The sequence below is a fragment of the Mesoplodon densirostris genome, chromosome 6 (assembly GCF_025265405.1).
Source record: "Mesoplodon densirostris isolate mMesDen1 chromosome 6, mMesDen1 primary haplotype, whole genome shotgun sequence".
NCBI lineage: Eukaryota > Metazoa > Chordata > Mammalia > Artiodactyla > Ziphiidae > Mesoplodon > Mesoplodon densirostris.
Genome location: NC_082666.1, coordinates 35,114,891 through 35,131,545, shown reverse-complemented (window position 1 = coordinate 35,131,545; position 16,655 = coordinate 35,114,891). Strand labels below are relative to the sequence as shown.

General features: G+C 44.1%; 1 protein-coding gene across 7 annotated transcripts in view; it reads right to left on the bottom strand.

Annotated features, from left to right (window-relative positions):
* PALM2AKAP2 (PALM2 and AKAP2 fusion) overlaps positions 1-16,655 on the bottom strand; it is a 497,574-nt gene that overhangs the window by 254,650 nt on the left and 226,269 nt on the right. The window lies entirely within an intron of this gene.

Genomic DNA, 16,655 nt, shown 5'->3' with positions numbered 1-16,655 from the left:
GAAAGATACTTCTGGTGGCTGGATAGAGTTTGGGCTAGAAGTCTACAATACTAGAGGAAGGGAGACTGGGTGTTGAAGCAACCCACGTGAAAGGTAATGATGGCCTGGACTAGTGTCATGGCAATGGGGATGGAAAAGAGTGGAAGCATCCTAGAAATATTTGCGATATAAAATGAGTGAATGGACACGGGGTTGAGCAGGGGAGAGGAATCAAGGATGATGCCCTGGTGTCAGACTGGGGCAACTGGGTGCACAGTGGTGCTTTTCAAGAAATTAAGAACCAAAGAGATGGAACAAATTAGAGAGAGTAATGAGTTCAATTTTTAACATGCTGAGGTTTAGGTGTTTAGGTGAGATACAAATTGAGATGTCCAGAAGAAGGCTGGCTGAATGGGTAGCTCTGGAGAAAAAACTGGAATGAGAGAATGTTTGTATTTCAGAAGCCATGGGAGCAACTGATATGACTTAGAATACGAGGTGTAAGAGGAGCACCAGGATAAGAACCCAAAAAACCCAACATCTCAAGGATGGACAGAGGAAGAGGAGACAGAAAATCAAGGATACTGTCATGGCAAGTACATCAAGGAGGGAAGATGGTTCAAGAAATAGGGAGCATTCAGGAGTCTCACCTGATGTTGAACAGTCAACTAAGGTGAGGATTAAAAAGTCTCCATCGGGGCTTCCCTGGTGGCGCAGTGGTTGAGAGTCCGCCTGCCGATGCAGGGGCCACGGGTTCATGCCCTGGTCCAGGAGGATCCCACATGCCGCGGAGCGGCTGGGCCCATGAGCCATGGCCGCTGAGCCTGGGCGTCCGGAGCCTGTGCTCCGCAACGGGAGAGGCCACAACAGTGAGAGGCCCACGTTCCGCAAAAAAAAAAAAAGTCTCCATCGCACTGAACCACTGGTGGCGTGGCAAGTACAGGGTCAGAAGACACGGAGGAGAGTGGATGGGAGGTGAAGAGGGTGGGTGCTGAGCATGGTTGATGCTCCAAGAAGTTTGGGGCTGAAGGGGAGGAGAGAGAGGATAGTTAGTGAAGGCAGGGTATGGAGTCAGTGGAGTTTGAGGATGGGGAGAATGTTTTACAACAAATGGCTGTTCCAAAATCAGCTATGCATTCCTAGAATCTTCACAAGTATTATCTTATTTTTATCAAGATTACAAATTTTTACTTTCTAGATTGACTTTTAAAAGGTGCGATCCTTCAACAAGCAATGTTGAGCATGTCCTAATAAAGGAAACACCTGTCGGCTTTTATGAATGTGAACATAAACTAGTCCAGGCAGGAGATATTTCTAACATATGTAAAAGCAGAACCATGAATTCAGCACTCTGCAAAATGGCTTCAGTCCTGAGAAAGACAGGACTTTTGAGATCTGTTTCCTCTTCCGTGAAACATTAAGGAAAGAAAATTTTGGAGAATGGGAGTGTGTATGCATGTGTATGTGCAAAGGTGAAGGACATCTGTACTTGAAGTATTGGGAGCTTGACCTTGGTGTTGTTGTGACCTGGGGCAGGTGTGAAGGGTACAATTGTGGCAAAGGAAGTAGGGTACCACTGCTTATGTGCCCTTTTTGTTCAAAATCTTTTTCAAAGGTGTATCCAACATTAATTCTCCTTGGAGAACAGAGACAGCCACAAATAGATTTCAAAGGACACTTCAGTAAATTATTTTTTGCCCTAATAAATCAGAAATCTTTCTGGTTTGTTAGTGTGATTAACTACAATTTATTTTAATGCAAGTTCCCATACTCCAGTGATTAAAGAACATTTAATCTAAACAGTAAGTGAGCCCCTCAACACCCCCTGTCTTACTGAATGAGCTGGAAGCAAACACAGTGTAATTTCAGAGAGACGAGGTGAGCAGCACAAGGCACAGAGAGCGTCTCTAAAACGGTGATGTGGAGTCATTGCCAATCTCCCCTTCCAAAGAAAAAACAACTGTATAACTATACTTATTTATACGGGACAAAGTGAATATGATTTGGAACATAATTCCGAAATAAATTAAACTCCCTTCTAATAAATGGACAGTGAAAAAACTTGGCCTGAGATTGATTCCATTCGCTTGAAGCAAACCTAGGCTTTGGGTCATGGTAGAAAAATAGCAGCTAGCATCTTTGTCAGATACTATTTTGAGCACTTTATATGTGTTAACTCGTTTCATTCTCTCAACAATCCTCAAAGTGTATGAGTATTTCCATTTTACAGATGAGGAAACTGAGGCATGACATATGAAGTAAGCAATCCAAGGCCATGAGAAGTAGTGAAGTGAAGATTTGAGTTGAGAGAGAATGCTTACTCTTGACCTTAAACCACTCTGCCTTCCACAGAGCTCTCTGATAAAAGGTCAAGTGGCAAATATTTAAACCTGTGGAAAATCCACATTTCTTGCTACTATAATTCTGTGTGTAGCCTGGGATTCATGCCTAAGGAGTGGCAAAAGAGAACTTGGGGTTAATTACTAAATGAAGCAAAAGATGGCTGGAGAAAATTCCATGTAGGACATGTGAAAGCCAGTGAGATTATACCATCTAAAGAGGAGCCCAAGGAGCATCTTAATAATGTTCTTTATCAGAGCTGCATCGGACTCCACAAGACACAGGACACACTTGGAACCTAAGTGCTACCATCTTCGAGATATGAGGATGTCCCTTCTGACTCTCCCACAGTAGGACTGTGCCCTGAAGACGGCTTCCTCCCTGCCTGGCTCCATTTATATTGTCAAGGCCTGACGGCACTGGCCAAAGGAATAGCCACCCAACTGTGGAATCTCCCTTCCCTTCTTTAAAAATAGGAGACATATGCATCACTTTGAAATGGTGGAAGTTGTAGTCCTAGCTGAAGGCAGGGTCTCTTCCAGCCCTCAGATGATTTTTTTTAACCATGGAGAGAGAGTCTTACAGATGATTTCCCCGGCCAAGTCATCTCTCTGGGCCTCCTCTTACAGCCGGACCAAAATTTTTAGGATGTCCCCAGGGACAGAAAATCTTATTCTTATTCCTATTTACAGATTCAGCTGGGACATTAACTAATCACACAGCAAGACATCTGTGTGGCTAATATTAAAAGGTCAGTGTCTTCGAGTCCTGTCCTTTGCTTCACAGAGCAGACCCCAGCAGCAGCACATTACCCGGTATGGAAGGCCTGAGATGCCCCCAAATCCTGTTTATAAAACAGCTGCTCCCAAGAAAACCATATCATCATTCTGGGGCTTTAATCTGGAATTTTTGATTCCTTGTCAGGGGCTGAGATTTTCTTCTGCATTAGCTATAGGCAAGGATGGCAGCTCTAAAAGAGCACTGGGGACCTGGGTTTAGTTGCAGGAAGATCACTGCTTGGCTGGGTTATTCTGAGAGTCCTGGGGTCTGTCCTGGCCTCAGGTGTGAGGAGGTGCTCAGTCTAAAGACTCTGTAAGTTTTTTTCTAGATCTAAAGATAAATTGGTGCAAAGAGATGGCAATGACAGTATTTAAACATTTAGGCAAAAACTATGATCTTGGGGCATATATTCTTCTCTCTGGTGTTTGCTTTGCAGCAGTGTGGTCAAGGACTAGGGTTTATCCCAACCCATCACAGACACTCAGCTCATGACACACGCAATTTGCCCAGAAATGCAACAACCTGCAAATTGGTCTATTCAGTGAGACAGAGCCACTGAGCACCCACGTGGTTGTCACGACAATGCCAGATTGCCATTAAGGTTTCCAAACACCTTGTTGGCAATTCCTGTCCTTATCTTGTCATAGACTGGTAATGACTGGTAATAAACAGTTGGTAATAAACAGTTACCTGGTCAGAAGCGGGTCCATGGACATAGTTTAAATAGCACTGGGTTTAGTCATTTTTCTCTAACAAAGCAAGTCTCCTAAGGACCTGAGCAGGGCATCACTCTAACAACCTAGACAATTTTTAAAAAAATAAGCAACTGGAAAGCACAAGGTTACATTTAAAAAAATAATAATAACCTGCTGAGATAACTCTAGCTTCTCACCCTATTCAACTGGGTCTGCCCCACAACTGGTCCGAGTTCTTCTCAAATCTATCATATTGTCCTACTTCTTTTGTCCTTGGAGTTGTTCTCTTTCATCCTCCACTTTAGCTGACAGGTCCTGGGAAGCCTTAGAATTCCTGTTGAGGGCCTCAGGGTAACAGACAGGAGCTGATCACAGAGCCAGAGGGAACCAGAGAGGGAGCAGCTACCCTGGGGACAAAAGCTGCTTCCCACCCCTGCAAGGCAGCAGTTTTCAGCGCTGTGCTCCCAGCCTCCTTTCTTCCTCTGCCCTGGATGTCCTAGGGGTGAGGGCTGGTGCTTCCAAGTCACCACTGGACTTGTATGTCCAGCTGCAGCTGACTTCTAAACAGCGTGCTAAGCTTAGGGTGGTGGCATCCCTCTCAGCTGTTTCTGAGAGTGGAGAGGGAGTCTGGTAAAATCAAATAATTTGGGGTTATTTATATACTGTACATGGTCCCATCACTCTTTTATTTTTATAATAAAAGCTAAAACCGATTGGGCACCAAGTCCTAGGCCGTTCTAAGTACTTTCTAAGCATTCTGTATATATTAATTTAATCATCGCCGCTACCCAATAGTTTGTTTCATTATTAGCTTATTATCTTTTTTTTTTTTTTGGTAGTAGAGGAAAGTGAAGCTGAAGAAACTTGCCTAAGATTACACAGATAGCAAGTGGAGACCCTGGAACTGAACCAGCAAGTGGGATGCTGATACTCTTTGCTGTAATCTCAGCCCTATACCATCTCTAGACATAAATGTTTGTTTTCAACCTCATGACAACCCTACAGATGACCTAAAGCTGATACAGATCAATTAAATTAAAAAATATTTATTGAGAGCAACCTAGTAGGTACCATACAGTACTGCAGACACTTGCACACATATATATAGTGGGTGTAGTAGGTTGAATGGTGGTCCCCCAAAAGATATGTCCACATCTTAACCCCGGAACGTGTGAGTATGACCTTATTTGGAAAAAAAGGGTCTTTGTAGATGTAATGAAAGGATTTTGAGATGTGATCCTCTGGGATGACCTGAATAGGCTTTAAATCCAATGGTAAGTGTCCTTATAAGAGGCAGAAGAGGAGAAGACACAGGGAGATAAGAAGGCCATGTGAAGATGGAGGCAGAGAGGAGAGTGATGCAGCCACAAGCCCAGGGATGCCGGGGGCCACGAGACGCTAGAAGAGGCAAGGAAGGATCCTCCCCTAGAGACTCTGGAGTAATCACAGCCCTGCTGACACCTTGAGTCTGGACTTCTGGTCTCTAGAAGTGTGAGAGAATAAATTTCTGTTGTTTAAAACCACCTAGTTTTTGGTAATTTGTTACAGTAGCCTCAGGAAACTAATACAGTGAGTAATCCATGAAGTCCTTGTGCTCAGGGAACTTACATCCTAGTCAAGAATGAACATAATGTAATACAATGTAATGTAACGCAAGGTAAAGTAATGTAAAAAGTTAAAATAATTTGCTGAAAATCAACAGCAGATAAAATCAAGAGCTAAAAAACACATTCTCCACACACATGACACTAGGAAGTCTTACCTGCACTCCCTCATCTGAGTGTTAAGTACCCCTCCCCTGCATATGTTCCCACAGACTCTTTTTGAACTTCCATGATAGAAGCTTTCCCACCAGCTTATAACTGATGGCTTACTTGTTTGTTTTACAGGCCCCAGTGGCCTGTAAAAAGCTTCCTCTCCATCTCCTCTGGCCTTATCTGAGACTATTTAAGAATGGGAGGCAGGAGCTTCCCTGGTGGCGCAGTGGTTGAGAGTCTGCCTGCCGATGCAGGGGACACGGGTTCGTGCCCCGGTCCGGGAAGATCCCACATGCCGCGGAGCGGCTAGGCCCGTGAGCCAGGGCCGCTGAGCCTGCGCATCCGGAGCCTGTGGTCTGCAACGCGAGAGGCCACAACAGTGAGAGGCCCGCGTACCGCAAAAAAAAAAAAAAAGAATAGGAGGTAACTGGGAATACCTTAATGACCGATAGGAAGGAGGCCAGTGGAGACTGAGTAGTGAGCAGGACCAATGCACGTGCCTATGCAGCCTGTTTCTGCCCGCAGACACCTGCCGAAGGAGTAGAGGAGGCTAGAATCCAGCCAGTGGTTTTTCCAAACGGTGAGCTGCATTTTCTAATTTGCGCTAAAGAGCCATGTGGCCCAGCAATGGCCGTGAACGCCACTGGTGTTGAGATGTCCAGTCCTTCCAGACAGAATCTGGCTAAGGTGGCAACCCTCACGTCACATACCATGGCAGTGTGTAAAATCCTTCCTCCAGGCACCCAGATTGGGGTGACAGTCTGTGCTGGCAGAAGTGTCCCTAACCTTACAGATATTCTCTGTGCACTGGCAATATTCAAACATTATTCACTTTTTTCCTTTGCCTTTTCTCATGGGAGGGAAAACCGTGAGACTCCGAGATCCCTGGAGTGTGTATTATTCCAACAGAGATTCTGTTTCAAAGGAGATCAAAAGGCTTAGTAGTGGGGGGCCGGGGTGGAGAGAGGTTGCTGTTAGACAGAAGGGAGCACTGTGGTCTTGTCACTTCACATGTGGCTTTAGGGCCTCTATTCCTCAACTCTTTTTTGTTTTTTAACTGCATCAAAAAGGATTTTAAGGGACCTCCCTGGCGGTGCAGTGGTTAGGGCTCTGTGCTTCCACTGCAGGGAGCACGGGTTCCACCCCTGGTTGGGGAACTCAGATCCTGCGTGCCATGTGGCGCAGTCAAAAAGGAAAAAAAAGAATTTTAAGATTCATAAAAATAAAGAGGAACACAACATAATAATCAATGGAACATTCAAACAAAAGCTACATAATAGTAAAGACTAGGCTTCAAATATGCACCAAAAAACATAGGCTCTGAGGCAAATCGTATTGTCCAAACAGGTCACAAAAATCTCTTCCATCCCACATGCTCTTCTGCAATGTGACCCTGCCACTCCCGTTAAGAGGTAAAGATTCTCATTTCCTTCTGTTTGAATCTGAGTTGGCTTTAGTGGCTCTGTTGAAACCAGCAGGACACAGTGGAAGTGATGCTACCAGAGTTCCAAGGGGGGCAGGGACAGAAGAAGTCTTACAGCTTCCACTGGCTCCCTTGGAATGTCTGCTCTCTAGACATTCCCCATGGGGTGCTCCTTCGCAGAACCCAGCTGCCATGCAGGGAGAAGGCCAGCCCTGTGGAAGGGCCATGTGGAGGTGCCGAGCACGTTAGTCCCACCCAGCCCTTGAGTCATCCCAGCTGAGGCTCTAGACATGCCATGAAGGTGATTCCAGCACACAGTCTCTTGAGTCACCCCCAGCCATTTGTGTCTTCCCAGCTGAGGTCCCACATAGTGTGAAGCACAGACAAGCCATTACTACTGTTCTCTGCTCAAATTCCTGACTGAGAATCTGTGAGCACAATAAACCTTAATTCTTCACGTTGCAAGTGTAATTGCACATGTGCACCAAATGTGCTCAAAAATAGTTTCTCCAAAAAGGGATGGGAATGAGGATGTAGGCAAATCCCTCCTAAAAAAACATTGCCTAAACCTAACTCATCTATGGCTGCACACCCTTTTCTTCTCACCTGGCCTGAAATTCCCACTGTTAAGGTTTACACCTTGGGTGAGAGATCTAAAGAACGCTTGATGGCAGAAGTTGCTTGTGGGGTAACAGTAAGAACAGGGGCATTCCTTCTACTGTTTTTGCACGTCTGCTAGGGAACTGGAATCTTAGAACGGGAGAGGGATTGTGAGCTTATCTCCCACTTGCTGCCGTGGAGGGCTCAAGGCTTGGACCTGACAGGAGGAGAAACTGGAAAGTCCAGGAGAGGCAGGCCTTGCAGTGATAGGTCGTAAGCAGGTCCCACAGGACTCTTCTCTGGGCCTAAGTAGTGAAAAGAGAGCATACAAAGCAGGGTTGTGCTCAGGAGATCGACTTGGCTGCAGACTGTGGTGATGGAGGTGTCGGGTCAGCCTGCCTGCAAGTCTGCTCCCCATCAAAGCCTGCCTGGGTCCCCATGGCCGCTGGACCTCAGCCATCAGACTTGACTGTAAGGCCCCCATGTTGTAAGATCATAGACTGTCCTTGATGGAAAGGACCTGAGAGACCATCCATTGCCTTCAGAATGCACAACTGGTATACAGTTGGTGAAGACCATGGAAGAAAATATTGAAAGGACCCCTGACGTTTTTGATCCATCAAGAATATAGAGGGGTTAGAAGTGACCACATTATAAGCTATTGGGGCAGAAAAATACTATTTTCAAAGCATCTGTAGAGAGGAAACTTGAGGCATGGCAATCATAGGCCAAAAAGCCTGGGACCAGCTGCCAAGAAAGTTGACTTTGCATAATTCCTTCAATTACGGCAATTGTTCTAAGGGCTGCAAAATGCAAACTTCCACCAAGTGTGGCTCTTACGTGGTCTCAGTGTATAGATGGAATTCTCCCACTATTTTCATTATTCCAGGTACTTTATACCCAATCTACCTAAGCAACAATGAGGCAATTATAATGGAGCCTACAAAACCCGAGTAAGGCAAGATGCTTGGGAAACATCGGGCGGTAGGCTCTTCCACTATTGGCAACTGGGAAACGCACGTGCAACGCAGATGTGCTTGAATGTATTTTCAGAGTGCTTCCTCCCTTGTCTGACTCAGCTTCCTAAGCTGACCACAACCCAGAAGCATCCAGATTTCAGTCTATAAAGAGGGACTTTTCTGTGTGGTCCCTAGGGGGCAGGGTAGGGACCAGAGAGCCGGGAAAAGTTGCAGAGAACATAACTTTCATCCCAAGGGAGGACTCTTTGTGATAATGAGACTTATTCCAATGTGGACTTGGGTGTTACTTTGTGGGGAAGTAAGCTTCCTGTCATTTTTTAGCCTCTGGGGAGAGCCTGTCTACTGCCTCGCACTCCCTGGGTTCACTGCAAATTGGAGTATCAGATAAAAGTTGATCCAGATAACATCACCTCATTTATGCATACGCTAAGATTCTACAGTTTTACGAACTGTAGAACTGTCATAAACTCACTGCCTTTGCAAAATCAGCACAGCATTGGATGCCAAAAAAAAAGGCAACCATTTCTTTTTAACACATAACTGACTTTCGTGGCTCAGTGCCTGAGCGAAGACTCCTATTTTCAACTAACTGAAAGACTTTACGTCATTCTGCACCAAGAATCATGAATGTTATCTTCATAAATCTTTTAAGGGTTCTGTATTCTGAAGCTACTTGATGTGGTGATTTTTATCTTAGTATCAACACCTGTAACTCCAGGCTTTATAGAGAAGTGGTTCTCAGCGGGGGGATTTTTAGCCCACAGGAGACATTTAGCCATGCTTGAAGACACTTTTGACGGTCATGACTGGGGGTGGGCATAGTGCTCCTGGCATCTACTAGGTAAAGGGCAGGGACACTGTTAAATATCCTGCAAAACCCAGGACAGTCCCCCACAACAAAGAATTATCTGGCCCCGAATGTCAACAGTGTTACTGTTGGAAACCCTCTCCAGAAGGATAGAGAAAACAATAACAGTAGCACTACTCTTACTTCATGACAGCCTACTGTACTTGGCACTTGCACATGCATATGATCTCTACAAGTTGCAACGATGCTTCACGACGGTCATTGTTATCCCCAGTGTACGGGTGAGGAAACTCAAGTCCAGAGACGTTACAGGGCTTGTCCAAGATCAAACAACTCATAAATGCAGAACTAGGGCTCAAACCAAGGTCAATCAAACTCTAAGGTCTAGGTTCCTAACCAGTGTGCTATGCTGGGGGCCCTTTACATAATCACACACTGTTTCCAGCAGAGATTAGGCTGTAGACAACCAAGAAAGTGTACTCGGGAGCAAAGGGCTTCAGCGAGCAAAGGAAGGGAAGCAAACCTAAAAGGGAACCTGTACCTCCTGAAAGAACCTGAAGGGGGCAGCCTCCCCAGTCACAATGATCATGCGCAGTGGAGCACTTTCAAGGTCTCCGAGGAGGGAGGAGCACGTTCCTTATCCATCCACTTATACCATGAGGGAAATTTTGGTGTGATCTCACTGAATATCACAAGTCTCAAGAGATTTTTAGCTTAAAATAACCACTTTTGTTGAAATTTTTAAGAATGTGCTTTGGAGTTAGGCAGAGCTGAGTTCAAATACTGGCTCTTTCACTTCTTAAAGGGGTCATTCTGGGCAGCAGGTTACTTTAGCTCCTAAGCCTCAGTTCACCCAGCTGTATAATGGTTATCATCATCATCACAACTACTTTGTGGGAATGTTCTGGGGATGAAATGAGAATATTAATGAATTCACGGAGGCCCCAAAGCTAAGTCAGTACCCAGAACAGAGTAAGAGACCAATGAATATTAGACAATATAGTGCTACCATTATATCACCATATGGTTTACACTATATAAAGATTTATTTTAGTGAAAGAAAAAGAATGGGAATTTGGCAGGACTAGATTGCCAAATGTGGCCAGGAGTGCACAGATGTGGAGAGCCAATGTGGCATGCTCTGTGCCCTGCCAAGAAACAACAGCACATCACAGACTTAAAAATAGCAAGTAGAAAGAACACACTGAATCCCAAGCAAGTGTCCTTTGTGATTCCAATGAACATTTCTGTGGTTGCCTTTTCTAGAACAGCTATTTGTGGGTCACTGTCATCTTCTTGGTTGCCAAAATCCCATAATATAACACACATATGCTTATGCCTGATGTTACCAGTCTTCTGCTTTGAGTGTCTTAAGAATGTGGAAAATTAAGTGAATTCTGGTGTCCATCAGAGACCAACAGAGGCACTCAAAGAATCCTGAGTCAGAAGCAGAACTGAACCAGACCACTTGCATCTTGAATTTTCTTTCTAAAAAGTTGCATGGCCTTCTCTGGGTCAGCAACTGAGGCATCAATATTTTATTCAATGAATATTTCGATGTGACATACTTTAGAACTGACAGATGTTCAGATGAATTAGTCACCTCTGGGATGAGTCAGTTACACACGGAGCTTTTGTTTCCTGAGAACTTAACCTCTTTCCCCGATTCTGGCCTGTCTCCAAAACCACTTCCTTCTACAATAGTGATATTTCTCTGCATAGATCTCTTTGTTCCGAAGAGGGATCTCTAGCCAAACTCCCAAATTAGAGGATCTCAGAATACCACATCTGGAAGACCCTGAGAGACCTCTCACTGAAGAGATGAGGAAACTGAGACCAGAGAGGATGAGAGATTTGCCCAAAGTCACACAGCATATTAGCAGCAGAGCTAGAATCAGAACCCTGGCTTTGCGACAGTTTGTTCCCTTTTCATTTACCACTTCGTGAGGTTTCTCATCTTCTCTGGAGTAATTCCAAGGTGGGGGAACAAATTTTCCTCATATTTCTCACTAATCAAAGAAAGTTAAGAACACTATATTTCAAACACTTAAATAAAACCTGGTTAAATAAGAGAGAATCTCAGGTGAGAAAACCACGGCAAGTGACAAGACTTGTTGATTGGAGCAGATGTGAAATAGATACAGCTAGTGTGAATCTAACTGCCTAAAATCTCCAAAAGCATCAATGGGAAACCCACTTGTGGCCCCCAGGGATGCATCACATCCAGTGATGGCATGGACAATGGTGGATGACAGGCCCAAGCCAGAAACAATCTTTTGGGCTTTCTCAATATAGCACTCCAATGGGAAATAAAGCAGACAGATGTGATATCCAATTTTTTTAAAAAAGAAAAAGAAAAAAGAAATCTGTGTACAGATTTTGCTTTCAACAATTCCAACTTTTCTTCTTTTTTTTTAGCCTATTTTGCTCCTGGTTTCTAGTGAGCCAAGAATACAATCAACAGATGGGGCCATCCTGAAATTGCCCTGTGAAAAGTTGTGCAAAAGAATTTGACAATTGATATATCATTTGTCATCAATGAAGTCATCATTTCAAGGCTATCGTGCTCTTAATTTCAGCCAGAAACCTTTGAAAAATGGTAGCATTTTCTGGCCTTTGGGAAAGCAGCCATCTTTCCTGACGGGTAGCAATTTTAGTTTGGTAAACCAAGGCTGTTTCCAATCAAGTTCAAATGAAAAGCTTGGTTCCACGGCGGGACCTATGGTAGAGAGACCTCAGCCCAATGCCAGAGAAGACAGCTTTATTCCCACCTACAGGAGTCCCAAAGCAGGGTTCAAATTTCCTTGAGTCAAGGTACTAAGACTTTGAATCAGTCTGAAATCAAGGGTCAGGGTTGTCCTTCGTTATCTGTTTGGGTGAAATCAATTTTCTTCCAAACACTATTTACTTCTCACTTCCCTTGAGGGTTTACAGGTATTATAATGGGATTTCACTTATGATCTATGCTTTTTTCCATTTATAGCAATTGTTCTTGAACCTGACCATGCAAAAGAATTACCTGGAGCACTGTTTGAAAAACATAAATTACAGGGCTCCTCACCTTGGTCACTGAATCCAAATTTCCTGGAATGAGGCCTGGGAATTCATATTTTTATTCCCAAGTGATTCTAATGCCCAGATTTAATAGTCTAGTTACATTTTTCTCTCCCTCCCTCCCTCCCTTCCCTTCTTCCTCCCCTCCTTCCCATCCTCCTTGTGGGCTGCCCTAAAAACCTACGCACCACATATAATAGTTTTAAAAACAGACAACGTTCTCAGTTCCAAATCACCACCAATTTACATATAACATTTTGGAAGAAAACATGTCTGTAAACCTGGAACTTCCTGTATGGCTACTGGCACTGTAAAGAATTTTGGAATCAGAATTAGAAAGGTGGTTATGTTCTTTCTTCTTGAAGATATCTAGGGAAACAGACATATGTCTAAGCGCAAATTCTCTTGCTTTATTTTAAGTCTTTATCATATTCAGAATGGCCAACACATAAAGAATTCAGATGTGGCCTAAATCCTACACACACTTGAAGTTCTGAGTTAGGTTGCTATCATTATCTTCTCTGGTTCTAAACTAACTGACCCTGATTTCCCTTAATCTTTCCTTGCAGGCGTTCTCCCTGCTCTTGAATTGCTATTCTCTACGGCTCCGTCAGGTTCTTTAAGCTACTCCTGATTCACCAAAAGAGACTAATATACCTTCAGGGCCTAAAGGTACTAACATATTTTAGTACATTTATATTATATACTAATATAGTTTGAAAAGAGTTCATACGTCTCTTCAGGAAAATCTGATTTGTTGCTGGGGGAGGACTTAGATAGACCCAAATCTTAAGATCTACAAATTCATGTTCCAATTCAAACGAAGAAATTTTCCTATAGAATTCCTTAATTTAGTGGTTCTGCTGCATTTGACCTGCAGACAGTTTCCAGGATTCCTATTACATAAAGATCAGATCTTATTTCAAAGCCGCTCATATTTTCTTTTATTCTTTTCCTCTGAATTCTTGAGTTGTTTTAGTTCATCCTCTTTCTCATTCACTGGGCTATTCTGTACTTTCCCTCCTGCTGGTCAGTTTTCCCTAATGCTTGCAGTTGTTAATTGAACAATCATGCTTTGGAAGACTGAAGGATTAGTACCCATTTTCACCCTTTCCTGTATCTGTACCCTTTGCCCCATAACTCTGAGTTCCTTTCTCTAAAAGGTTGACTGTCTACCTCCTCCCCTGGGTTTTGGGATTAGCCATTGACTTGCTTTGGCTAATGGCTCACGGGCAGTTCTGAGCCTACACCTTGTGCCTGTTTAGCCCCCTTGCACCTCTGCCATTGCTGTAAAAGGAAATTGTCACGATTAGTTCATTAGTGCAGGGAAAATGAGAGCAGGCTCATCCAACCTACAGCTTAGAGTCTCTTAGCCGAGCTCGGACAAAATTAGCAGAGCCAGGCCAGCCAATCCACAAAGACCTTGTAAGACTGGAGGATGCTTATGTTTACAATGAACCTTTAAAGCAGTTCAAGTGACGAAGAGTGTGAGAGAAAACCAATGCTTGACTTCAGGAAAGTGTCTTAGGTGACTCCTTTCCTTTAAGGAAGGAGCGGGGAGAGCTCCTTTCTTCCCTTGGGACTGAAGCTTAAAGATGCTAAATACTGTAGAAGAGAAGTTGCGAGTAAGATGAAGGGAAGCAGAAACTGACATCTAAGGTAGGAAGAAACTCCTCCCTCAAGAGGCCCTAAGGAGGAAATGATGCCCATTGGCAGCCCTGCTCCTACAGAAAAGCAGCTCCAGGGAACACAGCTCATTCTCCAACAAATGGCCAATGCCCATTTGGCCGATGTCCAGCAAAGCTATGGTTATGGCAGAAGGAAACGCCCCCTGAATCCAGGCCTAAGCATCCCACCCCACCCCTTTAGGCTGTTATGATTTCTTTCCTTCTGGCTTGGGAATCTCTCTCTTAAATGGCCTCCAAGAGATTGCCTGCATGCGTTGAATGAGCTCTTTCTTCTGTTGACTCAAAGGATAATAAGAGATTCTCTTTATTTTTCGGAGTATGGTCATGCCCACCTGAACCACAAACCAGCTCCTAACTCTTATATCTCGCTCCAATGATTAATTTAGCCAAAACTGAGTCTTGATTTAAGACTCCTTTCCCTCGTGTAATGGCTCATCACAGGTGAGAGTTACCACCTATGGGGCTAGAACAACAATATATTTGTATTCACGCCAAAGTGAAACTGCCAATGTGGTTGAAGACCACGTTTTCTGATGCCATTTAAGAAAACCAGAAAAGGTCATCGAACTGGTTTTATCCTACTTTCCAAATCCTGTCTGCCTTCCATCTGTAATAATACCTACTACATGAAATGAATGCACATGTCAGGCTCAGTGAGGAAAGATATCCAGGTTTAAAAAAAAAAAGTTTAAATCAAATTTTCTGCCCATCCATGTGTATACTGTCTCCCTCCATACCAGAGGGGGCCTGCAATTCTCATCCCTGTTTCTTCATCCTGCCTAGAACTCCTCAGCAGTACAATGCTGCCCCATGTGAACCTGAATCACGGTTCCTGCTGTGAATAGACAGTGCCCAGGCTACTTGGTTCCTAGAATTTTGCCAACTTGGACTGGAGAGTAATTCCCCAGCCTCCCTCTGCCAGGCAGGGGTCCCAGCCCCAATCCTTTCATTCAACAAACAGCTATGGAGCATCTGCTTGGTGCCAGACCCATCTGGAGTGTAGTGTAGTAAGAAAGAGATAGGAAATGCACTGGAGCTTTTAACAAGAGTAAAGATAAAGAGATGCTATACGGTATCAACTGTCACTGCAGCTGAAAGCACCATGGACTTGCCACTTTGAGACTTAAAAACAAACCTCCTATAAAACCATGTCTCAGAGCTACCTTTTCCTCTCCAATTTACTGTCAATATTTCCCACTATCCTTGGCTCCCTCATCTTGTCTAAGATGCAGCAAGCCGAGCCACTTCTGAGGAGAGGGAATCCCCAAGGCTCAGGACTCTGAGCTACTTCATTCCACCCCCTCCCCTTTCTATCTTCTGGGCTTCTAACATGAAGTCCCTTCTTTTCCTGGGGTTCTGGAGGTACCTGTCTTCACAAGCTTGATGTCAGTATTTACAGGATTAAAATTTCTTCTTCTAATGGTATACACACACACACACACACACACACACACACTAATATATAATTTAGCCTTTCCAATGTTATATATATATGTATATATGTATTATTTAGCCTTTATCCTTTGTATTTTAAGGAAAAGTGTGTGTGTGTGTACGTGTATCTATGTATATGCACACACACACACACACGCACACACACACACCCCATATAAACTTTTTAGCCAGTTTCCGCCACAAGCAAAGCTTGGGCAAGCTGCTCTGAGAACTCTTTAAGGGGCATAAGGGCTCAAGCAAAGTAGGGACACAGGCCTTTGGGGCTTACAGTCGGTCTGCTTTTCCCTTTGATGATGCTATTGGGGTCCCCTAGGTACCCTCACCAGCTTCATTCACTCTTGGGTACAAATGACTGGTAGCAAGTTAGCTATTACTCTTTGTATTTTAAAAGAGCTCAAAACCTCAGGAGAAAGAGATGACCCTCTCCAAGGCGAGATTTCCAGCAGAATTTGGTGGGATAAGGTGGCAGGGGAGATTTCGTTCTAAGGCATCTCCACACACCATCTTCCCCCACCATCTCACATCTCTGGCTGGGTGCCCTGGGACCTGGCGTGGCTGCAGTTCCCAAGTAGAAACCTATATTTATTTTGCTTCTGTCTGAGCCTGGCCAGCCACTGGCCATAGAAAGGTCACTTATCTCCCAGACTGAAATGTTCAGAACCTGGTTGAGGACCATAAAGGAAGCAACTCACCCTCTGAGCATTGAAACTAGACAATACAAAGTTACTTTTTAGAGCCCAGCCACAGAGCTCACAGGGGTGCCCTCAGTTTCAACTCCAAGACCCTTGGCTACAGTTTTCCCATTTCAAATTGATCAAATGTAGCAAATTTGACAACAGACCCACTAACAGCTAACAGCCTGAGCTCAAGAAGGAAAAAGACAAAAGCTGACAGAAGAACTCAAAAAGGGGACATTTAGTGAAGGGGCAAGCTGCTTACCACACCTAGTTGGTCCATGAAGACATCACTGTACTGTGTGACATCCCAATACAATACTTAGTACTCAGAGTCAAAATTCTGGGTTGTATGGAAAAGTTTCAGTGGCAACAACGTACCTACTCTGTTTAGGAAGATAATTCTAAAGCCCTGGGAAAAG